The sequence below is a fragment of the Moschus berezovskii genome, chromosome 10 (assembly GCF_049115385.1).
Source record: "Moschus berezovskii isolate FMDL1 chromosome 10, NW_MosBer_1.0, whole genome shotgun sequence".
In the NCBI taxonomy this organism is placed as follows: Eukaryota; Metazoa; Chordata; class Mammalia; order Artiodactyla; family Moschidae; genus Moschus; species Moschus berezovskii.
The window spans coordinates 79,113,168-79,139,127 of record NC_142469.1 but is presented as its reverse complement, the minus strand read 5'-3'; the positions used below and the strand labels follow the sequence as shown (position 1 = coordinate 79,139,127).

The window sequence follows — 25,960 nt, the reverse complement described above, 5'->3', positions numbered from 1 at the left end:
TGCAAAGAAATAGAGGAAAACAACAGAATAGGAAAGACAAGAGATCTTTTCAAGAAAATTAGAGATATCAAGGGAACATTTCATGCAAAGATGGGCTCGATAAAGGACAGAAATGGCATGGACCTAACAGAAGCAGAAGATATTAAGAAGAGGTGGCAAGAATACACAGAAGAACTGTACAAAAAAGATCTTCATGACCAAGATAATCACAATGGCGTGATCACTCACCTGGAACAAGACATCTTGGAATGTGAAGTCAAGTGGGCCTTAGAGAGCATCACTATGAACAAAGCTAGTGGAGGTGATGGAATTCCAGTTGAGCTATTTCAAATCCTGAAAGATGATGCTGTGAAAGTACTGCACTCAATATGCCAGCAAATTTGGAAAACTCAGCAGTGGCCACAGGACTGGAAAAGGTCAGTCTTCATTCCAATCCCAAAGAAAGGCAATGCCAAAGAATGCTCAAACTACCACACAATTGTACTCATCTCACATGCTAGTAAAGGAATGCTCAAAATTCTCCAAGCCAGGCTTCAGCAATATGTGAACCGTGAACTCCCAGACGTTCAAGCAGATTTTAGAAAAGGCAGAGGCACCAGAGATCAAATTGCCAACATCCTCTGGATCATGGAGAAAGCAAAAGAGTTCCAGAAAAACATCTATTTCTGCTTCATTGACTATGCCAAAGCCTTTGACTGTGTGGATCACAAAAAACTGTGGAACATTCAGAAAGAGATGGGAATACCAGACCACCTGACCTGCCTCTTGAGAAACCTGTATGCAGGTCAGGAAGCAACAGTTAGAACTGGACATGGAACAACAGACTGGTTCCAAATAGGAAAAGGAGTACGTCAAGGTTGTATATTGTCACCCTGTTTATTTAACTTATATGCAGAGTACATCATGAGGAACGCTGGGCTGGAAGAAGAACAAGCTGGAATCAAGATTGCCGGGAGAAATATCAATAACCTCAGATATGCAGCTGACACCACCCTTATGGCAGAAAGTGAAGAGGAACTCAAAGGCCTCTTGATGAGGGTGAAAGAGGAGAGTGAAAAGTTTGGATTGAAGCTCAACATTCAGAAAATGAAGATCATGGCATCTGGTCCCATCACTTCATGGGAAATAGATGGAGAAACAGTGGAAACAATGTCAGACTTTATTTTTTTGGGCTCCAAAATCACTGCAGATGCTGATTGCAGCCATGAAATTAAAAGACGCTTACTCCTTGGAAGGAAAGTTATGACCAACCTAGATAGCATATTAAAAAGCAGAGACATTACTTTGCCAACCAAGGTCTGTCTAGTCAAGGCTATGGTTTTTCCCGTGGTCATGTATGGATGTGAGAGTTGGACTGTGAAGAAAGCTGAGTGCAGAAGAATTGATGCTTTTGAACTGTGGTGCTGGAGAAGACTCTTGAGAGTTCCTTGGACTGCGAGGAGAGCCAACCAGTCCATTCTAAAAGAGATCAATCCTGGGTGTTCATTGGAAGGACTGATGCTAAAGCTGAAACTGCAATACTTTGGCCACCTCATGCGACGAGTTGACTCACTGGAAAAGAGTCTGATGCTAGGAGGGATTGGGGGTGGGAGGAGATGGCGACGACAGAGAATGAGATGGCTGGATGGCATCACCGACTGGATGGACATGAGTTTGAGTGAACTCTGGGAGTTGGTGATGGACAGGGAGGTCTGGCGTGCTGTGATTCATGGGATCGAAAAGAGTCGGACATGATTGAGCGACTGAACTGAACTGATGCTGGATAGCATATGGAGTACTCCATGCACACCACGTCACCTGATCCTCACCAGCCTGAGAACATAGCAAGTACTGGCCGTTTCTGTGTGCTGGACTCTGTGCTCAGCGCTTTGATGACCCATGCTGCTGCTGCTAAATCGCTTCAGTCGTGTCTGACTCTGTGCGACCCCATAGACGGCAGCCCACCAGGCTCCCCCGTCCCTGGGATTCTCCAGGCAAGAACACTGGAGTGGGTTGCCATTTTCTTCTCCAATGCGTGAAAGTGAAAAGTGAAAGTGAAGTCGCTCAGTCGTGTCCCACCCTCAGTAACCCCATCGACTGCAGCCTTCCAGGCTCCTCTGTCCACAGGATTTTCCAGGCAAGAGTACTGGAGTGGGATGCCATTGCCTTCTCCGTTGATGACCCATACTATCACATTTATTTTTCATAACAACCTTAGAAAATGTGAACTACAATCAATTCTACCTTAAACTGAGAAAGTTGAAGCTTCAGTTCAGTTCAGTCGCTCAGTCGTGTCTGACTCTTTGCGACCCCATGAATCACAGCACGCCAGGCCTCCCTGTCCATCACCAACTCCCAGAGTTCACTCAAACTCTTGTCCATCAAGTCAGTGATGCCATCCAGCCATCTCATTCTCTGTCGTCCCCTTCCCCTCCTGCCCCCAATCCTTCCCAGCATCAGAGTCTTTTCCCTTTAGATGTAGTCAAATGCCATGTCTGGTAATTCTTGACTATGCCATTGCAAGTTACCACCTTTTCTCCTTCCCCCACTTGGCACTCTCTATTCTTCCCTTATTCTTTATTGAATGTCTATTTATATTATAAACATCTTATTAATGGTCACCTCCCCCTCTAAAATATAAGCTTTAGATATTTTTAGTTTTGCTATTTTTTAAAAAAAGTGCAACACCAACTTTGCACCAGTGTAGTAATGAACCCAGTGTAGTAATCAGTGCCCAATAAGTATTTGAGTGACTGAAAAGAGCTTAAGGCACTCACACAAGGTCACACGTTTAGTATTAGGCAAAATGAGGCTTCATTACAAATCCAGTATTGGAGTTTATCCACATATCAAATGCATAAAGTGTCTTCCTGAGCTCTTCTAAGTCTCATGGTCTTTAATTATAGTAGGTCGGGTGAACATGAACAAACAAACCAAACAGGAAAAAGGCAGCATTTGTTACTGTCTCTTAAAGTGGGATACTTTAAAGTGAGATCAAATCAGAGGCCAGGTCAGGGAAAGGGGACACTGGTCTTTAACAGAAAGGGAGTTGACAAGTGATGAAGTAAGGAATGTGCTGATGTTTCTGGGCTGCACGAAGGGGCAGAGTGTGGGACGGTCCTGGATGAAGCTGGTGTTGGGTTAATTAATTAGGGTGGGATGCCTGCACATTAAGGGGAGGAAGGAACCAAGGGGATTGCTTTGAGTGGACTGAGGTCTCAAGTAGCAGTTACAAAGGATCCTGGAGGCACAGGAAGGATGGGAGAAGTGCTGGGTACAGCTCAATTTGGCGAGTGGCCAAAGAAACATGTCAGATATTAGTGAAAACAGGCCACAGCTGCTGCAATTTACAAGCTACATGTCAGGCCTTTCCTTAGCCACCCCCCTACCCCACCCCATCTCCTGTCCTGGAATAGTCTTTTTCTTCCTAAGACGACCAGTCATAACTCAGTTCTCACTTGAGGGCATAAGAGAAGGCAGAGGATGTTCAAGCTTCATTGCTAATGGAAAGGTCTCACAGCATTCATGAAAATGCAATTTCCCCCGAGACTGAGAATTAAAAAGTTAGTGTATTGAAGTCCCACTTCTTTTGTTCCTAGGACAATTTTCAGCACTGTGGTTATTTTTTCTTTAATTTCATGATATCTAAACTTATAATATCTAAGACGTCTAGAATGTTTAAAAGTATTTTTTTACTCCCTTCCTCTTCAAAATGTATTTATACGATTTGTATATTTCTCCATCCTGGAAAAAAATTCTAGATAATTCAGAGTATAACATATATTTGTTTGTTTAGTTGCTACGTCATGTCATACTCTTTGGTGACCCCAGGGACTGTAGCCCCCCAGGCTCCTCTGTCCATGGGATTTTCCAAGCAAGAATACTGGAGTGGGCTGCCATTTCCTTTTCCAAAATATATATAAAACATATTAAGCATATACAAAACATATACACACACACACAAATATACACCAGATAGATTAAAAGTGAAAGTACAAAAACATTTAAAGGTATTCATGTGGTTACTGAATAATGTAATCTGGCAGAATTACTTGGTAGCATTTCCCCCCTCTCCCTGTTCTCCTCCCTCCAAAGCATAGGCGGTCATTAAGTGCGTGGACTCTGGAACCACACAGGCTGTGTTTGATTCCAGGGTCTGACACTTCTTCCTTTCCGTTCCATTGCTAAGTCGTCTCTGACTCTTTGCAACCCTGTGGATTGTAGCCTAACCAGGGTTCTCCGTCCATGGGATTCTCCAGGCAAGAATACTGGAGTGGGTTACTGTTTCCTTCTCCAGGGGATCTTCCCGACCCAGGGATCGAACCCGGGTCTCCCGCATTGGAGGCGGACACATTAACCTCTCAGCTACCAGGGAAGCCATTTAGTCAGGTTCTAAAGAACTTTCTGAGAGCTGCTGTTGTTGTGTAGTTGCTAAGTCGTATCTGATTCTTTTGCAATGCTATGAACTGCAGCCCGCCAGGCTCCTCTGTCTATAGGATTTCCAAGCAAGAATACTGGAGTGGGTTGCCATTTCCTTCTTTAGGGAATCTTCCTGGATCAGGGATCAAACTTGTGTCTCCTGCATTGGCAGGCAGATTCTTTACCTCTGAGACACCAGAGAAGCCCTGTGGCCAGCAGAGGACTACGCGCGATGCAGTGGAGAGCCCGTGGGTGAGTTGCAGAATCCGTGGGGGTCACAACCTGGGTGCAGAACCCGCTGCTAATTCATCCTGACACTTCCTAGTACCTTCAAAGTATTGACCCTTAAGTTTCCTTTGCCTCATCTGTAAAGTGAAGCTAAGCATAATTCTTAGCCCTTAAAAAAGGGCTTTAGTAATGTTTGAGTAAATATATATAACATTTATAATAGTATTAAATGTTAAATATTGATATTATTTATAGGCACTGTAAATAGACTTTTTGTGTGTTTTCTTAACCTGTCATGTACAGTATTTAGAAAATAACCCATAGAGAGGTACTCAAATATTTTTTTATCATGTTGAGGAAATGAAAATATCATTATAGTTCTAGCCAACAGGTATTTCTTGTTCTGATGAACTATGTAAATGGAATACGGAAAGCTTTTATTTTATTTTTATGGAAATAAAAGTCAACGTAAAATAAGAACAGGTTCAGCATTCAAGAATTCTATTAATGTTTTCTATGATCAGCTTTTCTTTGTGACGTTGCTGAAGTGCTGAGTAAAGTTGTTTCTTGGACTAGCTCTCATTTGTCTGCTGCAAGAATATAAGGCACAAGGTTAACACGATGCCCAAGAACTGCGTGGAGGAACTGATGTTTTATCAAGCACATCTACTGGGAGTGAAGATTTCATTCTAAGTCACTTTCTTTTATTTAAATTTTTGGCTGCTTTGGGTCTTCATGGCTACACGTGGGCTTTTCTCTAGTTGCAGCAAGCAGAGGAGTGGGTCCACTCTGCATTACGGTGTGCAGGTTGCTGGCTAGTGTCTTCTCTTGTTCTGGAATGTGGGCTCTAGGTGCTCAGGCTTCAGTAGTTGTGTCTCTTGGGCTCCAGAGCGCTGGCTCTGTAGTTGTGGCACACAGGCTTAGTTGCTTCATGGCATATGGGATCTTCCCGGATCAGGGATCAAACCTGTGTCCCCTGCATTGACAGGTGGATTCTTAACCACTGGACCACCAGGGAAGCCCTAAATCACTTTCTTCTTTGAATTTTTTTCTAACATGAATTGGTCCCTAGCTAATACAGACATTGTAAAACCTGGATAAAGATTGTGAAAAACACTGAAACCAAACTAAATGTTACATAAGTTATCAATGAATTTTTTTTTTTTTAAAGTCACTCAGTCATGTCCGACTCTTTGCAACCCCATAGACTATACAGTCCATGGAATTCTCCAGGTCAGAATACTGAAGTGGGTAGCCTTTCCCTTCTCCAGGGGATCTTCCCAACCCGGGGATTGAACCCAGGTCTCCCATATTGCAGGCAATGAATACATTTACCTTAAGTTGCTAGTTTTTAATACTTTGTTGTTTAACCAGTTGTTCTATGGTCATGTAGTTATTTAAACTAAAATAAATGATGGGCCACTAATCAGATGCTGAACACTGTTATAGCAACTTGATACAGAAAGTTGAATAAATAAATGCTCAAGAAGAAAGCATTGTCTAGTAAGAGAGATACAAATTAGATTCATCTAAGTATAATGCAGGTGGCAATACTATAGTGGCAAGACTAGTATACTACTTAGGGAAGATGCTAATTCTTCTGGAAGCATGGGATGCAGGTGGCCTTGAAGAACGAATAGAAGTAACGAAGTTTCAACTCAAGGAGCAGCCAAACAGTATGTAGTGTCTTTAGGCCGTGGAAAATCTGCTGAAGCAAGAGTGTGAGTTGAAGGGTGGAGACTGCCATGGTACATGTGGCTGGAAAAGGGATAAAACCTTAAGCAAGGCAGCAACAATGAAAATGGAGAGCAGAGGACTCATTGGACATTTTGAGGCATAATTAACAAGGCTTGATGACTGATGCTCGTATGTTTCCATTCCATTCCGTCGCTCAGTCGTGTCCGACTCTATGCGACCCCGTGGACTGTAGCCTACCAGGCTTCTCCGTCCATGGGATTCTCCAGGCAAGAATACTGGAGTGGGTTACCGTTTCCTTCTCCAGGGGATCTTCCCGACCCAGGGATCGAACCCGGGTCTCCCGCATTGGAGGCAGATGCTTTAACCTCTGAGCCACCAGGGAAGCCCGTATGTTTAGGGGGGTTAAAATTGGAGATGATGTGATTTGGGTTTGTGACATGACTGAGATGGCAATATAGCATGTTTTTGTTTTGTTCTGCTTGTTTTGCTTTTGTTTGGCAAGAATATATATATGGATTGCTAATTCAGATAGAGATATTTTTAGTTTGAATATTTTGGTCACTGTGTAATCAAAACCACATTTACTCTTTTATCTCTGTGTTCAGCTCACCACAGTGTCTTCACTTAACATTTATACTTGCATCGTGCAGCTCATGGTTTCTCTGGCTCTTTTCTCCCTGCGGTACAGCATGCCTTCAGACCTTTTGCTTTTTAACTTTAGTGAGAAGCATTAAAATTGACCAGAGCTAACCCAAACAAAACAAAAGAAGCTCTTTCTATGATTCGAACAGGACACACATCTAGAAAATGTAACCCTCTCCCCTGGGGACAGTATTCCAGGTGACTGTTTTCGGCCTTGCAACTGTCCAGATCCCTAACTAAGCGTGAGAATTAGCAAAGGAAAGTAAACAGGCCATTTTAGCACACCAGGAAACTTCTCTCAAGTCACAAACATTCCTATTTCTGAGAATTCTATGCAAGTCAATAAAGATTAACTAAACAGTTGGAAATATAGCTAAATAAAAGCTGAGACTTTAAAACTCACTCACGACTATGCATATTGCAAGCAGTTTAGCAAGAAGCTCTTGAATGTTTCTTCTTGCTGTATTTCTTAACACGGTTTCTTTACTCATCAGCTTTGGCAGAGGAACGGAGATCCTCTATTAACGGGTACTTGAAGCACTTGGGCTGTATTCACAGCCCAAGTTTGCTTCTTAAACTCAAAGCCTCAATTCAGATTTCTGATGAGCTTCTTCTTTTTTTTTTTTTTATTAAACATCATTTTTTAAAACCATAGTATAAAATGTAAAGATGTAAAACTGACATATTAAGTAAGAGCATATTTCAAGAGTTTTTGAAACAAATGAAGGTGCATCTTCTTTTGGTTTGTCAATATTTATGTATATGTCAGCCTGAGCATATCTTAAAGTATGTATAACTGTGACTGGGACATAATTTTCGTGAATTGTTATCCAATTTGTGGACCCGAGAGATCAACGAATATTTTAAAATTTCCCTTAACTTCTGCCTTTGGATCCTGTTGTAATTTATTTGAGTACTTTTTGTTTCAGGATAAAGATAGAAAATGAAACTCAAATGAATCAATTTAGCTCCTTGAATGTAGCTTCCCTAGAAAAGTAGATGAAGTTGAAATTTAAATTACTCTGCAAACTGGAGTAGAATTTCTAATAAAATGTGTATTTAGATTGATTTATACCAATTTCTGTAATTACTATTTATAATTTAAAAATAAATTGGTCTTATTGGTCTCCTTTTTACTAGTAGCTGAGACACTCTATTTGGTATTTATCACTCCTGGCTGGTGTGACGGGTATAGAGTGCCACACAAAGGCACCAAGCAGATGTTTTTGAGGATCTTGGCTCTGCTGACATGTGGATGTCAGTTATTGCTGTGTGTATTTGTAATTACAAGATTTTATTCCTAAAAAAAAATAAATTTAAATCATAGAAAGCACGTGTTCTTCAATGCTGGAACACTTTTTTGGAGAGAAATATAAAACATAATAATTTGATAATTGTTTATAAGTAGTTAAAATTCTATGTATTGAAAATCACCAAATGCTGTAAAATATCTGCCTAGGAACTCTTGTTTTTGGTTTCCAAAAGAAGTGAGCCAGCATTGTTTGTCATTCTGCTTCCTTGGTAAGAGTTTCTCTCTGGCATAATCATTTATCTTACTATTTAAAAATAAATTAAATCTGAACAACAACAACAACAAAAATCAATTGCTAGAAAAAAGAAAACAAACAAAATTTCATCATAAAAGGCATAAGAAGGAATTTTTTGAGACCTGAGGAGTGCACTTAAAAATAGATTTAAAAAGTATTTCTCAATACTTGACTGATGCTTTATGTCTGAGTTCCAGTTACTTTTTAATAGTTTCATTTTCAGCTATTTAGACTTGAACTATTAGCACAGACCATAAAATTAGTAAAATTGGTTATTTAATGTTGTTTAAAATTGTCATATTATTTTAAATTGATTATTTCAGTTTTACTCTTTCCTCAGTTGATGCTACTATACAGAACCATTCTAAATAGTCAACAAATAGAATTTTCCCTCAGAGATTCATCCTCCCTTTCTCATTATTATAAAAAACCTGTGTAGGTCCTTAAATAAATAGAATTCCCTACTTCAGAGGCACTTTTCTTTTTTTCTCCCTGATAAAGCTTTTTGTCTTTCTCTTGATTCTGAACTCTGTTCCCAGACTATCATTAAAGCATTATAACCCAAACGGCTTAATGATAACTTCTACTTTCCAGGTCAGTGAAAGTGAAGTTGCTCAGTCATTTCTGACTCTTTGCGACCCCATGGATGTAGCCCACCAGGCTCCTCCATCCATGGGATTCTCCAGGCAAGATTACTGGACTGGGTTGCCATTTCCTTCTCCAGGGGATCTTCCCGACCTAGGGATCAAACCCAGGTCTCCCACATTGCAGGCAGACCAAGTGGAAGCCCACTTTCCAGGTAACATCTTTCTAAAATGCCAAGGCAATGTTATGGAAAAAAAAATCAGTGATGCTTTTTTTTTTCAAGGCAGACATTTTCAGTAATCCCTTAAGTCATACATGTGTGATCAGCTTTCTTGTTTTGGTCATGTTTTTTCCATAATAATCCCACAATGCATTTAATGGGTTACAGCTTGAAACTATACAGGAATGTTAACTTTATAGGTATTGTCACTGCTCAATGGCAGTGATTCCCCACTGGGAATGATATGCACTCCCCTCTTCTCCCAGAGATATTTGGCAATGTCTTGAGACATTTTTTGTTATCACAACTGGGGAGGTGCTACTGGCATCTGGTGGCTTGAAGCCAACTACTCAACACCCTATAATGCAAAGTTCAGCCTCCTACACCAAAGAATTACTCATCCCCAAATGTGAATAGTGCCAAGGTTGAGAAACTCTACTACAGGGCAATGTTAGACTGGAAAGCAGGTAATTAATCTGGCTGAAAGACTTTCCTTTTAATTTGGAGTCAGAGGTAAAGTGAATTTTGATTTCTACCAAGAGTGGTACAGCTATTTATGAAATGGTATACCTTTTTACTTTGGTAGAGATAAAGGATTAAAATATATACACTTTCAAATTTGAATTTAATTAATCAAAAATTATTTGTAATTAATCCAAATTATTGTGGTAAATCAGGTAGGCAACTTTACTGTTTCACCTTGATTGGTAATAAAATAGTTTTAGAAATAACACTTTTAGTGTTTCTTTATTTTATCTTCCCATTCATGTTATTTTTATCTTCTCTAACTCAAGACAGATAACTCAGCAAACCACTTGAGTGTGTGTAACTGAACAATATTTATTAATGTCTACCATATTTTTATTTACATCTTTAAATTAGTCCCCCAGTTGGAATTCTTCAAAGCTTTTCTTGGTTTGTGTCACTCCTTAGTTTATTCATTAAATAAATAAGTGCTTATTGAGTATTAACTGATCTGGACATTGTTCTATATGCTACCATCTTACAGTAATGAATAAATAGACAAGCATTCATACAGTCAAGGAGTGAATATTCTGATGGAGTGAAAGAGAAAATAAACAAAAATGTACAAAAAATTACACTGATATGAGTGGTAGGGACACAAATAAAGCGAAAAAGGAAAGGAGGGAGTGCCATGGTAAGGGACAGAGAGGGAGCAACCAGCAATGCCAGGAGGTGTGGTATCCTGGAAGCAAAGTGAAAAAAGTCCTTCAAGGATTATCATCTGTGTCCTACAGTGCTTGTAAATCAAGCAAGGTGAGGACTGAGAATTGACCTTGGGAAGCAACATCGTAGAGGTCACTGATGATCCTGACAGGCACAGCTCGGCTGGGGAGGAAAGCTCAAATGAGATGGGTTCAAGGGAGAATGCTGGGAGAAAATTAAGAGAGCAATTGTAGCAAATTCCTTTAAGGAACTTTCCTATAAGGAGAAATACTAGTTGAAAAAGGAAATGGGGTCAAAAACAGTTTTTTTTTTTTTTTGTGTGTGTGTGTTTTCTTTTTTTGTAAAATGAGTGAAATAACAGATTATTGGTATGCTGATGGGAATAATCCAAAGAGAAGGAAAACAATTGATAAAGCAGAAGAGGAAGGCGAGAATTGCTGGAGAGACAACATTTAATAGGTGAGAAGGGGCTGGATATGGTACACAAAAGGAGATGTTGATCTTTGATAGGACCATATACAGTTCCTTTATAGAAACAGAATGAAAAAAATGTATATGAATATAGATGGAAATACATAGCTGGAGTGAGAGCTTGAGGAACTGAACTTCAAATCACTTTGTTTTTCTCTTTCAAATAGTAGCTAAGGTCATCCACCGAGAGTGAGGATAGGTAAACAGCTGTTGAAAATCTGATATAATTGTGTATTTTTCTCCATCTGTGTTCAGCTGGCGGTGGGATATACTTAACTGTAGTTGGAAATTGTCGTAGTAAATCTCACAAAACAAAGGAGGATGAAAAGTTTAAGAATATATTCAGGAGAATAATCGAAATGACTAGCCATGGAAATTTTAGCTGCCTTTTCATTTCATTTTAGGTTGTATTTTCATTTTGTTGATAGTTTCTTTTCCTGTGCAAAAGTTTTTAGTTTAAGTCCCATTTGTTTATTTTTGCCTTTGTTTTCCTCGCCTCAGGAGATGTATCTGTGAAACTATTGCTGAGGCTGGTGTCAAAGAGCTTATCTGCTGTTATCTTCTAGGCGTTTTATGGTTTCAGGTCTTGGATTTAAGTCTTCAACCCATTTTAAGTTAATTTTTGTATACAGGTAAGAAAAGGATCCAGTTGCATTCTTTCGCATGTAGCTGTACAGTCTTCTCAATACCATTTATTGAAGAAATGGTTTTTATTCCATTGTATATTCTTGCTCTTTAGCTTACTTCAGATTTTTACAAAATAAAAATTTACAAAGCCAAATTGAAGGAAGGGGCTTACTGGATATTATTTAATAATTGAGATGGGTTCCTATCAAAGATGACCTAGTCATTTGTTGAAACTTCCGTATGTATTAGATAGTTAAAGGTTGGTTATTTATTCAGTATTTGGCTTAATGCCTCCTTCTATAATTTATTATCTTAGAGTATCATTCCTCTCAGTGTCATCCACTGAATTAATGATATTTTTTAAGACGCTGGCTAATATCATTGCATTTACTAATTTTTATGTTGTGGGTATCAGAAATAGAGACAAGTGGTACTTGATTACCAGAAAAGGTGAATCTGCTGTTCATCTTAAACTCTGGAGAGAGTCCTGCTTTGTAAAAATTGTAGAAATAAAAGTTAACTTTAAAACACCGGGGCAACAAGTAGATTTTGAAGGCTTTGAACAAGTTGGTAGGAATCAATGAACTTATGTGAAAAAATAACCACAAAAAATTTAGTCACTTCTGAAATTTAAAAATGGGTTTTATTCTTAATGAAAGTGAAAGTTGGTCAGTCGTGTCCAGCTCTTTGCGATCCCATGGACTATAGTCCATGGAATTCTCCAGGCCAGAAAACTGGAGTGGGTAGCCTTTCCTGTCTCCAGGGGATCTTCCCAACCCAGGGATGGATACCAGGTCTCCCGCATTGCAGGCGGATTCTTTACCAACTGAGCCACAAGGGAAGCCCATTAGATATAGTTACTGTCCTACTGTCTTAACAACTTTCAAATACACAACAGAGCGTTGTTAACTACAGTTACCAGGTCGTACATTACGTCCCTAGGTCTTACATATCTCATAAGTGAAAGTTTGTACTTTTTGACCACCTTCACCCATTTCCCTCACCTTTCACCATTCATCTCTAGTAACCACCAATCTGTTCTCTGTTTCTTTGAGTTCAGAGTTTTAAGATTCCATATATAAGTGAGATTATTCAGTGTTTCTCTTTCTTTGTCTGGTTTATTTCACTTAACCTAATGCTCTCAAGTTCCATCCATGTTTTCCTAAATAGCGGGATTTACTTCTTTTTTGTTTAGTGGCTGAATTACATATATATGTAGGAAAATGGGAAATAGTGGGAAAAATATCTAAACATTTATATACATATTGGAGAAGAAAATGGCAACCCATTCCAGTATTCTTGCCTAGGAAATCCCATGGACAGAGGAACCTGGCAGGCTACAGTCCGTGGGGTCACAGAGTCAGACATGACTGAAGCGACTAAACATGCATGCAGGAAGATATATGTAGAGAAATGGGAAGTAGTGGGAAAATGTCTACACATTATATACATGTATTTACACACATATATATCCACTTTCTTTATCCACTCATGCATCAGTGAACACTTAGTTAGTTTTCATGCCTTGACTATTATAAATAATGCTGCAGTGAATGTAGGATGAAGATATCTCCTTGAGATAGTGATTTGGTTTCTTTTGGATATACGGAGGTCCCTGACTTACAATGGTTTGACTTAAGACTTTTCAACTTTACAATGGTAATGAAAGTGATCCCCATTTAAGGATCACTTTCTAAAAAGATATGCAGCTTGGCATATGTAGTAGGAGGAACTCTATTTTAGTGATGCTGGGCCGTGGTGGGGTCCACAGATCCCAGTCAGTCACGAGATCATGAGGGTAATCATACAACCATTCTTTACAGTTCAGTTCAGTTCAGTTGTTCAGTCTTTCTGATCCCATGGACTGCAGCATGCCAGGCTTCCCTGTCCACCACCAACTCATAGAGCGTACTCAAACTTGTGTCCCTAGAGTCGGTGATACCATCCAACCAACTCATCCTCTGTCGTCCCCTTCTCCTGCCTTCAGTCTTTCCCAGCATCAGGGTCTTTTCCAATGAGTCGGTTCTTCACATCAGTTGGCCAAAGTGTTGGAATTTCAGCTTCAGCATCAGTCCTTCCAATGAACACCCAGGACTGATCTCCTTTAGGATTGACTGCTTGGATCTCCTTGCAGTCCAAGGGACTCTCAAAGTCTTCTCCAATACCACAGTTCAGAAGCATCAATTCTTCAGCACTCAGTTTTCTTTATAGTCCAACTCTCACATCCATACATGACCACTGGAAAAACCATAGTTTTGACTAGACAGACCTTGGTTGGTAAAGTAATGTCTCTGCTTTTTAATATGCTCTATGGGCTGGTCATAGCTTTTCTTCCAAGGAGCAAGCATCTTTTAATTTCATGGCTGCAGTCACCATCTGCCGTGATTTTGGAGCCCAAGAAAACAGTCTCTTACCGTTTCCATTGTTTACCCATCCATTTGCCATGAAGTGATAGGATCAGACGCCATGATCTTAGTTTTCTGAATGTTGGCTTTTAAGCCAACTTTTTCACTCTCCTCTTTCACTTTCATCAAGAAGCTCTTTATTTCTTCTTCACTTTCTGCCATAAGGGTGGTGTCATCTGCATATCTGAGGTTATTGATATTTCTCCTGGCAATCTTGATTCCAGCTTATGCTTCCTCCAGCCTAACGTTTCTCATGATGTACTATGCATATAAGTTAAATAAGCAGGGTGACAATATATAGCCTTGATGTACTCCTTTCCCAATTTGGAACCAGTCTGTTGTTCCATGTCCAGTTCTAAGTGTCGCTTCTTGACCTGCATACAGATTTCTCAGGAGGCAGGTCAGTTTGTCTGGCATTCCCATCTCTTTGAGAATTTTCCACAGTTTTTTGTGATCCACACAGTCAAAGCTTTCAGTACAGTATTCACTAAATCACATGAGATATTTAACACTTCATTAAAAAATGTCTCTGGTGAAAGCAGAGACATTACTTTACCAACAAAGTTCTGTCTAGTCAAAACTGTGGTTTCTCCAGTAGTCATGTATGGATGTGACTACTATGGCTGTGTTTTAGTTAATTTTTGTCCAAATGTAGGCCAACCTAAGTGTTCTGAGCGTGTTTAAAGTATGATGTTTGGTAGGTAGAAAAAAGATACATTTCTACTTATGATATTTTCAATTTATGATTTTTTTTTCAGATCATAACTATCTTGTGAGTCAAGGGAGACCTGTATACCCAGGAGTTCAGTTGCTGGATTATATGGTAGTTCTATTTTTAATATTTTGAGGAACCTCTGTTTTTAATATTTTTCATAGTGGCTGCACTCGTTTGCATTCCAAGGGCCACTGTTTTTATTCCCAATGTTTCTAGCCATTTCTTTCAATCTTAAGCTATTAAGTAACAACTCAAACGGTAGTTCTGAGTAAGGATGAGGGTGGGGGAGTTGTAGAGTCAGTTTGGGGAAGCTTTCCAAGCCACACATTCCTAGCTCCATTATCTTGCTGAGATGCTGATAGTCTCCCACCAACTCCCATTTGAGAATCATTTATCTATAGCACATCCGCAAGTTTTTATTTGCTTCCAGTTGGCAAAATTTAAACCAATACTTAAACACTAAGCAGGGATTTTACTAAGTGAAAAACTAGACTGTTAGATTGGAGTAGAAAAGAGATCTTATGTTTTAATATTTTAAAACTTAAGAGTTTCACAATTTAAAATTGTTTTGAACCTTAGTTCAAAAATCTCAGCTATTTATCCATAAGCAACTATATATATATATATATATATATATTTTTTTTTTTCCCCTGTACAGTGTTCTTCCTAGAATTACTTCTGCAGGAATATGGGGAGGGAGTGTGGAGGAAGATACTGTGCCATACATCTGTAAAACCGCTATTTTTCTTTTTACTATCATGCTTTCAGAAATATTTGTTAAATATTATGGCCTATGGGTTACTGTGCTAGGCACTATTTGCACTTGCCAATGACAGAACACAATAATCTCCTGTTTCCATCGAAAGCTCTTCCAGTTCTCTGCAGGAGAAATCAGTGTCTTTTTCACTCTCGTGGTGGGTGGCCTGTTGATTTGGGCTGACGCTGTTCAGTATGTACTCATTTGGCTAAGCTGTAATTAGACCAAGACTATGGCACTTCTTGCTTCATCTACAGTGAGACCTGGTGATAGAGGAGACAAAGGATGAATCACAAATACCTTAAATATTGATGGGAAACTCTTTAAGAATAAAATCCATCCAACAAAAAGTAAAAACCAATAAAAGAGAGAGTTTATATATAATAAGGAAGTGACTTTAGCTTAGATGTGTAATAGCAGCACTGCAGACTTTAAAACTGAGAAAGAAATCATATACTTCTATTATTAGTTCTTCAACTAGAGAGGAAACTCCTTATGTTCAGGATACAAATATTATATTTGTTTATATTCAGAGCATGGCTGAAGATGGGGCCCTGAGCAAAGTCTATGTTCAGGACATGGGTTTTAACTTACTGACTGATACATTTGAAAAAATTAGTAGTTTTCTGCTTGGGTAATATTGAAAGTTAATTCAGTTTGATTTTGCGTATGCCTTTGATTTTTTAAAAATCTTATTTGTGCAGCTTATTTAATTGTGCACAACATTGTGTTCTTTGTTAGTTAATATAGGCTCCGAGAAGTTAGAGAGTACTCTTGCCTGGAGAATCCCATGGACGGAGGAGCCTAGTGGGCTGCAGTCCATGGGGTCGCTAAGAGTCGGACACGACCTAGCGACTTCACTTTCACTTTTCACTTTCCTGCTTTGGAGAAGGAAATGGCAATCCACTCCAGTATTCTTGCCTGGAGAATCCCAGGGATGGGGGAGCCTAGTGGGCTGCCGTATCAGAGTCGGATACGACTGAAGCCACTTAGCAGCAGCAGCAGCAGGCTCTCAATGAATCATGGACAAATGGAAGAAACCTGAGGAATAAAATGTAACCGTACATTTTATTCCTTTCCCCACATTCAGTTCAGTTCAGTTCAGTTCAGTCGCTCAGTCGTGTCTGACTCTTTGCGACCCCATGAATCACAGCATGCCAGGCCTCCCTGTCCATCACCAACTCCCGGAGTTCACTCAAACTTGTGTCCATAGAGTTGGTGATGCCATCCAGCCATCTCATTCTCTGTCGTCCCCGTCTCCTCCCGCCCCCAATCCCTCCCAGCATCAGACTCTTTTCCAGTGAGTCAACTCGTCGCATGAGATGGCCAAAGAATTGGAGTTTCAGCTTTAGCATCAGTCTTTCCAATGAACACCCAGGATTGATCTCCTTTAGAATGGACTGGTTGGATCTCCCCACAGTCCAAGGGACTCTCAAGAGTCTTCTCCAGCACCACAGTTCAAAAGCATCAATTCTTTGGCAATCAGCTTTCTTCACAGTCCGACTCTCACATCCATACATGACCACGGGAAAAACCATAGCCTTGACTAGACAGACCTTGGTTGGCAAAGTAATGTCTCTGCTTTTTAATATGCTATCTAGGTTGGTCATAACTTTCCTTCCAAGGAGTAAGTGTCTTTTAATTTGCTGGCTGCAATCAGCATCTGCAGTGATTTTGGAGCCCCCAAAAATAAAGTCTGACACTGTTTCCACTGTTTCCCCATCTATTTCGCATGAAGTGATGGGACCAGATGCCATGATCTTCGTTTTCTGAATGTTGAACTTCAAGCCAAACTTTTCACTCTCCTCTTTCACCCTCATCAAGAGGCCTTTGAGTTCCTCCTCACTTTCTGCCGTAAGAGTGGTGTCAGCTACATATCTGAGGTTATTGATATTTCTCCCGGCAATCTTGATTCCAGCTTGTGCTTCTTCCAGCCCAGCGTTCCTCATGATGTACTCTGCATAGAAGTTAAATAAGCAGGGTGACAATATACAACCTTGACGTACTCCTTTTCCTATTTGGAACCAGTCTGTTGTTCCATGTCCAGTTCTAACTGTTGCTTCCTGACCTGCAAACAGGTTTCTCAAGAGGCAGGTCAGGTGGTCTGGGATTCCCATCTCTTTCTGAATGTTCCACAGTTGACTGTGATCCACACAGTCAAAGGCTTTGGCATAGTCAATGAAGCAGAAATAGATGTTTATCTGGAACTCTCTTGCTTTCTCCATGATCCAGCGGATGTTGGCAATTTGATCTCTGGTGCCTCTGCCTTTTCTAAAACCTGCTTGAACATCTGGGAGTTCACGGTTCACATATTGCTGAAGCCTGGCTTGGAGAATTTTGAGCATGACTTTACTAGCATGTGAGATGAGTGCAATTGTGCGGTAGTTTGAGCATTCTTTAGCATTGCCTTTCTTTGGGATTGGAATGAAGACTGACCTTTTCCAGTCCTGTGGCCACTGCTGAGTTTTCCAAATTTGCTGGCATATTGAGTGCAGTACTTTCACAGCATCATCTTTCAGGATTTGAAATAGCTCAGTTGGAATTCCATCACCTCCACTAGCTTTGTTCATAGTGATGCTCTCTAAGGCCCACTTGACTTCACATTCCAAGATGTCTGGTTCCAGGTGAGTGATCACGCCTTCGTGATTATCTTCGTCATGAAGATCTTTTTTGTACAGTTCTTCTGTGTATTCTTGCCACCTCTTCTTAATATCTTCTGCTCTGTTAGGTCCATATCATTTCTGTCCTTTATCGAGCCCATCTTTGCATGAAATGTTCCCTTGATATCTCTAATTTTCTTGAAAAGATCTCTTGTCTTTCCTATTCTGTTGTTTTCCTCTATTTCTTTGCATTGATCGCTGAGGAAGGCTTTCTTATCTCTCCTTGGTATTCTTGGAACTCTGCATTCAGATGCTTATATCTTTCCTTTTCTCCTTTGCTTTTCGCTTCTTTTCTTTTCACAGCTATTTGTAAGGCCTCCTCAGACAGCCATTTTGCTTTTTTGCATTTCTTTTCCATGGGGATGGTCTTGGTCCCTGTCTCCTGTACAATGTCAGGAACCTCCATCCAGAGTTCATCAGGCACTCTATCTATCAGATCTAGTCCCTTAAATCTATTTCTTACTTCCACTGTATAATAAGACTAAAGCCTTAAGTGATGGATTTGAGAGGATGACTATGGCAAGGTTGTCAGCTGTCTACCAATGATCAATCCCTTCTCTGCTTTAGTGGAAGGACAATAGCCAGGCAAGCACCCAGAATTCAGTTTTCTTTCTCCTTTGCTTTGGAGTGGAAATGACTTGTGCACAGCTGGGCTGGGACTTTTCAGAAATGTGTGTTTAGATCCTTTTTGCTCTCCTTCCATGTCTGCCAGCTAGCTAGAGGTGCTGTTGCATCCATGGAGGATAGAAGAGGCACACAATAGGTTGAAGAGAGAGGCCTACTAGCATGGATACCGGTCCTGAACTGTTGCATAAGTGGGAAATACACTTCAACTGCCTTTGGTTCACTAAAAATTTGCTATTTGTAATAGCAGTTTAGTTTCATCCTAACCAGTACAGTCTTTAATTTACTTATAGATTTAGTAGTAAAAAAATAATGATTCAGGGGCTTCCCTGATGGCTCAGTGGTGACGAATCCACTTGGCAATGGAGGAGACCAGGGTTTGATCCCTGCTTTAGGAGGACTCCACATGCCAAGGAGCAAATAAGCCCATGGTCCACAACTATTTTTTTTTAACAATTAATTTATTTATTTTAATTGGAGACTAATTACTTTACAATATTGTGGTGATTTTTGCCATACATTGACGTGAATCAGCCATGGGTGTACAACCCCCTCCCACCTCCCCATCCCATCCCTCTGGGTTGTCCCAGTGAACTGGCTTTGAGTGCACTGTTTCACGCATTGGACTTGGACTGGTCATCTATTTCACATATGGTAATATACATGTTTCAATGCTGTTCTTTCAAATCATCCTACCCTCACCTTCTTCCACAGAGTGCAAAAGTCTATTTATATCTGTGTCTTTTTTTGCTGTCTTGCATATAGGGCCATTGTTACCATCTTTCTAAATTCCATATATATGCATTAATATACTGTATTGGTATTTTTCTTTCTGACTTACTTCAATCTGTATAATAGGCTCCAGTTGCATCCACCTCATTAGCACTGATTCAAGCACATTCTCTTTAATAACTAAGTAATATTTAATTGGGTATATGAACCACTACTTTCTTATCCATTTGTCTGCCAATGGACATCTAGGTTGCTTCCATCCATGGTCCACAACTATTGAGCCTGTGCTCTAGAACCCAGGAGCTGCAACAACTGAGCCCACATGCTGCAACTACTGAAGCCCACGAGCCCTAGAGCTTGTGCTCTATAACAAGAGAAACCACTGCAACGAGAAGCCCTCTATTGCAACTAGAGAGTAGCCTCTGCTCGCTGCAACTAGAGAAAAGCCTGAACATGGAATAAGACCCAGCACAGCCAAAGCATATAAATAAAATAGAAAATTAATGATTCAACCAATAAAATGCTAATAAATGCTTAAAAGTAGAAACAGATATATACAAAGTACTACACAAATATGAAAAATTAGAGGCTATTATGGCCACTTTCAAAGAAGAAAACATAATAGAACATTGGGATTTGAGTGGCAAACATATAGAACAAAGATTGTATCTTAAATGAAGATCTGGTTTTCTTATACCTTAAAAATGGCCTGAGTCCTGATTTTGCCACTCATGTTGCTGTGTGTAGCTGTCTCAGGAGCCTATGGTTTGGTTTTTTCATCATTGAAGATGTTAGACTATTTCTACTCCAAAAGAAGCTAAATTTAGCTTCTGAAGCAGGAGTTGCTATAGTTTCCTGGCTAATTTGAGAATGTAATTGGTTTTTAATTAGCTTTGTCCTATCATAGCTGACCGCTCTTGCTGTATTCAGTATCCCTTCTTTGTGAATTTTAAGTAGAACCTCATTAGATTTCCTAAAAAGAAAAAAAGTTACTTACTGGGCTTTCCTTCAGCCTCTAACTTTAGCATATTATTTTTCAATTTACAAAATTAGTAGTGCATGGCATAAATATATTTATTTCTATATTTAATAGCATAATGAATAAATGTATTTTCCCTATGTCTGGTTCTAGGTTCTAATATATCTTACCTGTAACATGAATGAGGTGGATTATATGCTATCTAAAGTTCTTTTTAAAAAATTGAGATATGTTCTTATAGGAGAAAGTTTGCCCAAGTACACTAGTGGAGACACCTTGAGCAAAGGATGGACTTTTCAGCTCCAAGACTGGCCGTGAGTCTTTGTTTTCACGAGAGAATTCCTTTTTGCCCAGTTGAAACATGTTTAGAAACACTTTTTTGGTTTTTGTCTTCACTGTCAGTTCTCTCTGAAGCTGCCCTGTTCCACTGCACCATACTGGCCCCATCTTTCTAGGAAATACCCTGATTCTAGTGCCTGGTTCCTGGCAAGTGTGGGGCTTCCGTGATAAATCAGTTGGTGTAAAGAATCCGCCTGCACTGCAGGAGACCTTGATTTGATTCCTGAGTCGGGAAGATCCTCTGGAGAAGGGATAGGCTACCCACTCCGTTATTTGGCTTCTCTTGTGGCTCAGCTCATAAAGAATCTGCCTGCAATGCAGGAGACCTGAGTTCGATTCCTGGGTTGGGAAGATCCCTTGGAGAAGGGAACGGCTACCCACTCTGGTATTCTGGGCTGAAGAATTCCATGGACTGTATAGTCCATGGGGTCGCAAGGAGACACGACTGAGCTACTTTCCCTTCACTTCATCTTCGCTTACCGGACAAGTGTACTTCACATAGGTGAGCATTGGAGTGTGCAGTGCTCACCTCGCCAGTAGGGGCGCTGGCCCCACTTTGTTGAGTTTAACCTGAAATTCCCTTTGGATCTCTGGTTGGGCTTGTAAAGTGTTATTTCTGCATGCCATCATTCCCAAAAACACTTTAATTTTATTTTAAATATTTATTTTACTTATATAATACACTTATTTTATGTATAACACCCTTACAATAGTTAGCAGTTTTTATATAAACAACATAGTCCTTGGGGCTCTGAAGTTCTTAATGATAGAGCAAACATTTGATTTAAGACATAGACCCTTCAGAATAAGGTACCTAGTTCTTAAGAGCTGTATTCATTCCTGTGTAAGAATTTGCTGTTGCCTTGAGTAACTGTTTGGCCTGACTCTGCCAACACTCATCTATCTTTGCCCATTTTTAGAAAGGGCATTTATATTTAACGTGTTATGAATGAAACATTTTCCTTCCTCCTTCAGTTGGCAGCCGAGAGGGAAGCTCTGATATTGCAATGTTGTTACCATTATACACATAGCATCTGGCCGCCCTCTCTTCCTCTCCCAGTGCCAACTCACTTTGTATGTATACAGTGGGATGGCCAGGTAGACAAGGGTCATTAAGTACACAGTATGAAGTTGGGAAGGAGAAAAATAAGTCAAAATCAATGTCAGTCCCTCACAGAGAAGCGAAAAGGCAAAAGGTCAAAGTTTCCCTGTGTGTTTAAAATTTTTCGTAAGTGAAAGAAGACACTGTTTTTATGTTCTGTGTGTCCGAGTGTTAACAGGATGAGAAACACTTTTTGTTCACATTTTCTTGTAACCTTGAACTGAGAATGTTGAAGTTTTTGCCTTGTTTTTTCATTGCATCCCACAGAAAGGTTATTCCAGATTCACTTGGCAATATTCAGACAAGCTATTTCCTAATCCTCAAAATAGCTTTTGTTTAGAGTATGTCCCCAAAGTCTTAAAATATGTTCATGAACTGTATATATACTTCATTTACTAAACCTTTGGATTGAAAATTCTTAAAGGAAAAATAAAACTTGATGAACAAAGACTTTTAAATAATGTAAATCTAGATGAGCAGAAGAGCGCATTAAAGGATCACCTTTTTGCTAATAAATATTATATAAATAGTACAATTTTATACTCAGAACAGAATGTCACCAATACTACGAGGTTTAATTTTTCTTGTTCCTGCTGTGATTCATACTAATTTTTTGACTTATCAACCACAGAATATTTTTATTTAAAATAAAATAAATGCCAAACAAGAAACAGTATTACAAAATGATTCAAATCTGAAAGTCCTTTTCCAAGGGTTCTACGTGGTGTAGATAGTCCTCCCAGAGAACACATTCTGTTTTTTACCATGCAAAATCATTCATTTCCTCATTCAACAAATACCTGTTAAGTGCCAAGTGGCACTGTGCTAGTATAGGTGATACAGTAGTAGAAGAAATAGACATTAACCCAATAATTGCGCACACATGCACACACACGTATACTCATAGATTGTGATTTGTGTTATAAAAGAAAAACACAGGACACCCTGAGAGACCTGATTTAGCTAAGTATTAAGGGCAATACTTGTGAGGAGGTAATTATTGAACTGTGATGGGAAGAACGAATAGGAGACAGTTAGGTAGGAGCAAGCAGGGTCAGCATATGTGATGGTCCTAGGATGGGAAGAAAGCCCAGCATCTGTGAAAACCCTGAAAAAGGCCAGTGTGCCCAGGAGGCAGAAGCTGAGAAAGCAAGTGTCCCATGAGGTTGGTGGGTCTGGCTCTTGTAAGGTTGAAAAACTCTTTTGATCTTTATACTAAGGTCAGAGCAAGTTCTTACAGTATTTTAAGCAAAGAGATGACAAGACCATATGAACATAAAAAAGAAAACCCCTCTTGCTGTACTGTGGAGGGTAAATTGGCTATGTGAAAGTCATTCAGTCATGTTCGACTCTTTGCGACCCCATGGACTGTACAGTCCATCAAATTCTCCACTCCAGGAATACTGGAGTGGGTAGCTGTTCTCTCCTTCAGGGGATTTTCCCAACCCAGGGATCAAACCCAGGTCTCCCACATTTCAGGTGGATTCCATACCATCTGAGCCACAAGGGAAGCCTGGGTAAGTTGTAGGGAGAGATAAGAATGGATGAGGGAAGACCAGAAAGAAACCTGTTAAATAATTCAGGGGAGAACTGATAGCTGTAGTGGTAAAGAGGAGGAAAGTGGAGAGGTTCAAGGAACTTCTTGGAGATAAAATCAATAGGAAAGTTCCTAGAGTTCTCAGTGAAACTGAGAAGCCTGGGCTAAACCTTAGTTGATGAGGCACTTGTTTTCCTCATTGTTGAGGGGCAGGTGGCATTTATGTGACATCAGCAGAGGTGGCTGCTGAAGAAGGCAGACAATTATTAGGTCACCACGTGGTAAATGTCTGAGAAATAGGAAAGCCAAAGTTACTGCAACATAGCGGCCAAGCTAAGGTCGGCACAACAGCTGGGAGTTCTCTGGGGAAGGCTTGCCGAATGAAGCAACAGAGCACGCCATCCAATACTGGTTATATATGGAGTGGCTCATGATTTCCCAGGCAGCTCTGCAAGCGTCCCAGCGTAACCCAAGAACGCGAGATCTGCCAAGTCACCTGACTTACCTTTGCGACAGCTCCATGTGTTTCCAAGGCCTCTCTCTCCATCTAGGGTACAACACAATAGTCAAGGTTGCTTAGCCTTTTGCCCACTAAATTGAACTTGGTGTTCTAGAAAGGTTTTGAGATGAACAATCAGAAGACCCAGGGTCTAGATGCTGGCTCAGAACTTTTCTGGTGGTGGATATCTTCGAGGTACAGGTTCCCTCATATTTAAAATGTAGTGAATAAAATCTACAACTTTGTAAGACTGTGAAGATTAGGTATATATCAGGTCCTCCACAAATGGTACCAACAATAATACAAAATAATTTTTGCTATGAAAGTATCCTCTTGGGCATCCCTAGTGGTCCAGTGGTTAAGAATCTGTGTACCAATGCAGGGGACACAGGTTTGATCCCTGCTCTGGGAAGATCCCATATGCCATATGGCAGCTAATCCCACACGCCATAATTACTGAGCCAGCGCTTTAGAGCCTGCAAGTCGCAACTACTGAGCCCCTGTGCCACAACTACTGAAGCCCATGTGCCTTAGAGCCTGTGCTCTGCAACAAGAGAATCCCCCACAATGAGAAGCCCACACACTGCAACAGAGTAGGCCTTGCTTGCCGCACCCAGAGAAAGCCCGTTTGCGCTACAGCCAGAAATAAATAAATCTTTAAAAAAATATCCTCTTACCTCTCTTCTTTGTTTTACATTTTCTCTTTTTGAAATTTTTTTCCACACCCATAGCTTCAGCTGTAACTTTGTCAAGTGTTGCACACTTATTAGGTTTCCAGACAATGTACAAGATGATGGAGAGAGTGGAGAAGAGCAACATAGTCTCTGCCTTCACAGAACTTCTGCTTAAAGAGAGACGAGCTAGGTCTCCCCTGGGGCAGAGACTGTGGGCTGTCACAATATCACAGTCCTCTTTTCCTGAACACACGGTAGATTACACTTCTCAGCCTCCCTTACAGTTAGATGTGGTCTTGCAAGTCTAAACAGAATGTGAGTGGAAGTAATGTGTGTGTCACTTGCAGGCCAAGATTCTTACGAGGAGGTGCGTATGCCTTCTCTGCTCTCTCCTTTACCCTTTACTGGACGGATGCAGATAATACTAAAGGTTCCCAGGACAAAAACAAAGCTAAAGATGGAAGGCACCTAGGTCCCCAATTTACCATGTGAAAGAAAGCCATTTCCAGCCCAGGGATGTTGGCCTTGGACTGCTTTATGTTCAACAATAACCAAAATAACTTCTGTTGTGTTTGAGTCACTAAAATTTGTTTGCTCATTTGTTACAGCAGTTGGTCACTCTATCGTGGTCCTCTTCAGTCCCAGTCTTCTTGCTCTGTTGTAATCAGTGGCCTTAAGACATTTCTTTGTTGTTGTCCAGAAGGCACCGTCATCTCAAAATGTCTGAAGCTAAATTGATAATCTCACTTTCCAAACATTTTCTGACCTACTTCTTGGTAATAATGGCATCACCATTGTAAAGTTCTCCAGGCTTCATGAAGCAGAATCAGCTCTCTTTCTCTTTAACCCTTGACTGCAATCAGTTACCCATTTCTATGCTACATCTTTTGTGACCTTCTGGAATTTGACCCTGCCCGTCCATCCCCTCTTGTACCATCAGCCCCACTGAAAAAGGTGACTCTCTCAAGGGGTAAAGGGGCTAAAATTCAGGTCATACACCCCGGCACAGGTCTGTGTCCACCTAGAGGAAAGTGAAAGTGAAGTGAAAGTGAAAGTCACTCACTCGTGTCCGACACTTTGCAACCCCATGGACTATACAGTCCGTAGAATTCTTCAGGCCAGAATACTAGAGTGGGTACCTTTCCCTTCTCTAGGGGATCTTCCCAACCCAGGGATCAAACTCAGGTGGATTCTTTACCAGCTGAACCACAAGGGAAGCCCAACCTAGAGGAAGGGGAGCTTTTTTGTAATTTGCATAAAGGTGTCAAAAGAAGGGCTTTCTTTCTAATCTGCTATAATCTTCTTGGGGATTTGAGATGCCCCAAGCCTCTAG

At 40.3% G+C, this 25,960-nt stretch overlaps 1 long non-coding RNA gene across 1 annotated transcript in view; it reads left to right on the top strand.

Moving 5' to 3' along the window:
* The window catches only part of LOC129561209 (uncharacterized), an 84,362-nt gene that overhangs the window by 13,999 nt on the left and 44,403 nt on the right, over window positions 1-25,960 (top strand). Inside the window, exon 2 of the long non-coding RNA XR_016038497.1 lies at window positions 4,571-4,650. This is a non-coding gene — a long non-coding RNA (uncharacterized LOC129561209). The remainder of the gene's footprint in view (window positions 1-4,570; window positions 4,651-25,960) is intronic.